This window comes from Orycteropus afer, unplaced genomic scaffold (genome assembly GCF_000298275.1).
Source record: "Orycteropus afer afer isolate SDZICR_OR568_19922 unplaced genomic scaffold, OryAfe1.0 scaffold00409, whole genome shotgun sequence".
Lineage (NCBI taxonomy): Eukaryota > Metazoa > Chordata > Mammalia > Tubulidentata > Orycteropodidae > Orycteropus > Orycteropus afer.
Window position 1 is genome coordinate 386989 of NW_006921996.1, and position 6069 is coordinate 393057.

Sequence of the window (6069 nt, forward strand, 5' to 3'; positions counted from 1 at the left end):
ATAGTGGCTAAGACACTTGCCTGCTAACCAGACGGCTGGCGGTTCAAACCCACCAGCCACTCCTCGGAAGGAAGGTTGGGCAACCCTACTTCCGTAGTGATACTGCCTCGGAAACCCAAGGAGGGGTCGCTATGAGTCAGGGCTGACTCGACGGCACATAACAACAACAACATATATATGGATTCTCTCATTTAATTTTTTCCAGAAGGGTTGTTATCCCTATTTAATTTCTGAGAAAATGGAGGCTCCAAGAAGCCAACATAGGCTATATAGCTAGTGAAAGGTAGAGTAATTGTTCAAACTTGGATCCATTTGATTCTGAAATCCACACTCAGATACTTCATTTTGCCTCTATGTGACATTTTTTAAGTTTCATAACTGTGACTATAGTTGTTATTGTTATATGCTATCAAGTTGTTTCCAGTTCACAGTGACCCTATGTACAACATGACGAAACACTACCTGGTTCTGAGCCATCCTCATAATCATTGCTATGTCTGAGCCCATTGTTGAACTACTTTGTCAATTTATCTCATTGAGCATCATTCTTTTTTTCATTGACCCTCTACTAAAGCAAACTTGATGTCCTTTTCCAGGGACTGGTCCCTCCTGATAACATGACCAAAGTACACGAGATGAAGTCTCACTATCCTTGCTTCTAAGGAGCTTTCTAGCTGTTCTTCTTCCAAGACAGACCTTATCACTATAATTCACCAACACCATAATTCAAAGGCGTCAATTTTCCTTTGATCGTCTTTACTCACTGTTCAGCTTCTGAGTGCATATGAGGTGATTAACAACACTATGGCTTGGGTCAGGTACACCTTAGTCCTCAAAGTGATATCTTCACTCTTTAACATTTTCAAGAAGTCTTTTGCAGCAGATTTGCACAATGCAAATATAATTGTGACTATATGTTTTAAATAGGTAAGTGTGAAAACTTGATCATGTAAAAAATATACAGGAGCTCATGTTCTTCCTGAAATGCAGCCCCACAATGAAGGAGAAAATAACAACATAACAGTTGCACAGCAGAGCTGCCCTGAGGCCTAACTTACCAAAAAAGGGAAGGGGTACAGGAAGCCATTAGTATTCATCATGTTTCACACACACGTGCACATACATACACACATACAATAGTAGGGTCTGAAAAATTTTTCATGATAATGTAAAAGACTGCTAGAAATAGAGTTAGAAGTTCTTGGAGTAAACACAGGAATAACTCTATAAGAGAAGTTTCAGGGAAAGTAGGCTCAATAATAAATAGAAATGTCCTTAATATAATCACTTTCTTTGTAACAATTCTAAAAGCCAGTGAAAATTTCAGAATAAAAGAGAACCTGTCATGATTGAGAAGCTCAAAAAATTATATTTGAATTCATGAAATAAGTAGGCACCTCAAAAATCCCATCGATATTCAAATAGATGGGCCTCAATATACTCATTGGATCCTGTTTTATTTTTTTTTTTTAAAGACTCTGTAAATTAATTTTTTTTTTTCATTTTTTGTAATTGTTGTTATGGCTTTGTTTGTAGAGGAATAAGAAGATACCAAGAGACTACAAAGAAAACAAAACAAAAAAATATGATGCAAAATTTCACAAAAATAAAGGAATAGAGGAGAACATGTACTCCTAGGGAGGTCTGGCAATTAACTGAAAATGAAATGGAATGGATTTTATAAAGAAAAACTGCATGGAATGAACAGCACAGATCATGTGGACATAAACATAGAGATGATTCTTAGTCATTTGTGAAGCATTTCCTTTAGAAATCTATTCCTTCCTGCATGCCTCTTCTTCCCCCTCTTAGATTGTCTATCTTTGCACATTTAAGTAACGAGAACAGTAGTCAGATTTTTTAAATGAAAGATTCATTTCATTATCTTGGCTAAAATTAGATTTGTGTGTTTGTGTGTATGTTTGTGTGCGTGTGTGATTAAGTTTGAAATGAAGAAGTAGAGGAAAAATATTCTAGGGTACATGTTAATGGATGGGAAACTCTCAGGAACAGAGAATGATTTTGGTGGCTAAAGCATTGGTGGGTGTGTTGTATAAGGTGTGTGGGAAGACTCTTTCAAAGGATAATTACCTAAGGTATTCAAACTGATAATTTGTGCCTAAGAATTTTACTTCCCAATGCTAGATATGTTGAAACATTTACAGGAAATAAAGGAAAGCACATGTATTTTGATTGTAGATGAACACAAGCACACACACATTTGCACACACATAGACACATGAAAGGATCATTACACAATGGATGATGGAGATAATAGACTTCATGGCCAAGGAAGTCTACTGTCCAAATTCTAGAGTCATGGTTCTCAAAGTGTGTGTTCACTGGACTAGCAGTGTCAACATCACCTAAGAACTTCTACAAAATGCAACTTATAAAGCTCAGCCCTAGATTTACCTAACCAGAAAGTTTGGGTACCAGAAATCCTGGTTTAACAGGCTCTATAGGAAAATTTGAGGGATGCTAAAATTTGAGAGACACTGCTCTAAAGCATGTAGTGCACCTGTGTTCATTCAAGTGGAGGATGTACATGATATAATCCTTGCCATCATGCAGCTCTCAGTATCATTGAGGTCTTAGATTAACAAGTATTTATTCTTTTTTAAGGGTGTTATAGTATGGGTAAGCTATAAAAATGGAGATTGAAATATACTCTGACTGAGGGTATGGGCAAAGACAAAAGTAGAGCCACATGTGAGGTTATATGGGGGCTTTCCAAGCAAAGACAGGACATGAAATTCCAGGCAAGAGAAAAATTACATGACAAAGAATAAAGGTATGAAAGAACATAACCTGCGTGAGACAGAGTAAATGAATTGTGTGTGGCTGATGCACTAGTGAGTGGATGAAAATTTTGGGAGATGGCTCAAACTGCAGCACTGTTATTTCACTTTTTGATTATTGCACAAACTGCCTGACTTGTCTGCTTGCCTCCAGAATTGCTCCTTGTTGAGTCCATATTCCACAAAACAACCAGAGAATCATTCAAAAGTAAAAATATCACCATGTCACTCTACTGCTCGACACTCTCTACAGGCATACCTTGTTTTACTGCTCTTCACTTTATTGCATTCTGCATATATTGCATTGCTTTCTGACAAATTGAAGGTTTGTGACAACCTTGCTTCAAGCAAGTCTATTCTATCGGTGCCTTTTTCCAATGGCGTATGTTCCCTTCATGCCTCTGTGTCATATTTTGATAATTCTCATAATATTTCAAATGTTTTCATAATGGTATTACACACTTAATAGGCTATACTCTAGTGTAAACCTAACTTTTATATGTTCTGGGAAAACAAAAAATTCATAACTTGCTTTATTGTTAAGTTTGTTTATTGCAGTGGTCTGGAACATAGCTTGTAGTATCTCCAAGGTACCCCTGCAATGACTTTTGTTTGCCTACAGAATAAATTTCACACTCCTTACCATGCTATATATGATCTTGCATATATATCTCATTTAATCTTAAAGTGTGAGCTTAAATTTCACTTCTAAGATGTCCCTAAGTATTTCATTCCCCCGCCCCCATAGATGATTGGTGAGATCTCTGTGTTTCTACAACATCTTGTGTTGCATCTATCCTAGTGCTCAGCATGCTATTCACTGTTTTTTTTTTTTTTTTTCCTAATGGATTCTGATCCTGTGGAAGGCAAAGACTCAGTTTCTTAGTTCATAATCCCAGACCTGAGCACACAGCCAAGCACATCATAGAAGTGAGGTGAATGTTTATTGAATGGATGAACTGTGAAAGGATCTTTGTTTCAGGTAAAAGACCTGGGAGAAAAGCCTAAGAGAATTAGTTTTCTCCCCTAATAGACAAGGCCATTCTGTTTGTGGAAAAAATGATCCTGAAAGTCATTTCATAATTCTGAATACCCTCCAAGTCTGTTCTTTCTTCTAGCTACTCAACTTTGCAACTCCTTGCCTCAAACATAATTATATCTGCCTACACTGATTTTTTTTTTCCCTTCATCTACTCAACCCAGTATTTTGAACCCATGTTAGAACATGGATCTTGATTTATGTTACCTCATGGCTAAAGCATATTCAGTAAGAATTGGTATAAATAGGCCATGTAGTTGTAACAGGAACTAGGTTTACCTTCATGGCTGAATAAACTAGAAATACAAGGAAAATATATGATCAATGACTTTCAAGATATTGGACACCAGCCAAGAAAAGGACGGTGATCTCTGAGTTATAGGAAACATATGAAGCAAGCCCTGTGACTACCTCAGATTACCGTCTGGGGAGTCTTTCCATAATATGGTTTAATGTGGTGAAACCCAGGTAGAGGCCAGAGTTTAGAAGAAGGAACTGGAAATCTGGTAAAGCTAAGGTTACTAGAGTACAGAGTTAAGTACAGGAGAAGGTAGACCTACATAGGCATAAGACACCAGAGATCTGCAGAGGATGCTCTCGTGTATTCAGCTAAGTACTGTTCAGCACATGTATGTGAGAAAACTACCTATACCTGAGTAAAGAACCATTAGAATGGTTAGAGAAACTTGGAGGGTACACAGGACTGGGCATATTGTCTATTTCCACTAGGCATATTGCAAATCAGATTTCATGGGCCATTGGACAAACTTTCCAGCAGAAATTTTCTGAAGGAGAAAAGATTGGCTTTAATTTGAAAGTAGCTATGGTTCCAATTTAAAATGTTTAAAAAGAAACCTTAAAAGGATCAACCACCATTCATCTGTCAGTTTGTCATACTTTGGCAGCTTGTATGTTGTTGTGAGGTTGGAGGACACACCACTGGTATTTCAACTACCATGAAGGTCATCCACAGTGGATAAGTTTCAGTGGAGCTTCCATACTAAGACAGACTGGAAAGAAGGATGGGGTCATCCACTTCTGAAAGAATTGGCCACTGAAAACCTATGGATAGCAGAGAAACACTGTTTAATATATTACTGGAACTCTTTATGAAAGGAGCTCTGTAGGAGCTCTGGTGGCATAGTGCCTAAGGCACTTGACTGCTAACCAGAAGCTGGCAGTTCAAACCCACCAGCGACTCCCAAGAAGGAAGGTTGGGCATCTATTTCCATAGTGATACCACCTCAGAAACCCAAGGAGGGGTTGTTATGAGTCTGATCTGACTCGATGGCAGTGGTAATAGAAGGCGTTAGAGGGAGCCTGGGGACATTGGTAGTATAGTGTCTAAGGCATTTGACTACTAACCAGAAGGCTGACAGTTCAAACCCACCAGCCATTTCTTGGAAGGAAGACTGGGAAATCTACTTCTGTAGAGATAATATCTCAGAAAACTAAGGAGGAAATGTTCATTAGCAGTGAGCTTCTGTTGGCATAGTAGATAAGACATTTGGCTGCTAACCAGCTCTTTAGCAGCTCAAGCCCACCAGCTTCTCTGTGGAAGGCAGATGGGACAATTTACTTCTGCACAGATTTACAGCCTCAGCAACTCAACAGAGGTTGCTATGAATTGGAATCGACTCAATGGCAGTGAGGTTGTTTTTCTTTCTTTCTTTTTCTTTTTCCCCACACTTTATGAAGAGCTGTGAAACACTGTCTGACACAGCTCTGGAAGATGAGATCCCTCAGATAAGAAGTCATTCAAAATACAAATGAGGAAGAGCTGCCTCTTCAAAGTAGGATGTGCATGGAGTAAAACTTTCCAGACCTCCATTTGCTGATGTGCCATGATTCAAAATGGGAAGAAACTATACAAACATCCATTAATAAGTGGAATGTGAAATGTCTGAAGTATAAATCTAAGAAAATTGGAAGTTGTCAACAATGAAATTAAACACATAAAGATCAATATCCTAGAAGTTAGTGAGCTAAATGGACTGGTATTGGCAATTCTGAATCAGACAATCTTATGGTTTACTATGCTGGAAATAACACATTGAAGAACATTGTTACATTCATCATCAAAAAGAACATTTCAAGATCTATATACTTACTGCAGTACAATGCTGTCAGTGATAGGATAATATCCATATACCTACAAGAAAGACCTGTTAATATTACTATTATTCAAATTTATGCACCAACCACCAAAACAAAAGATGAAGAAATTGA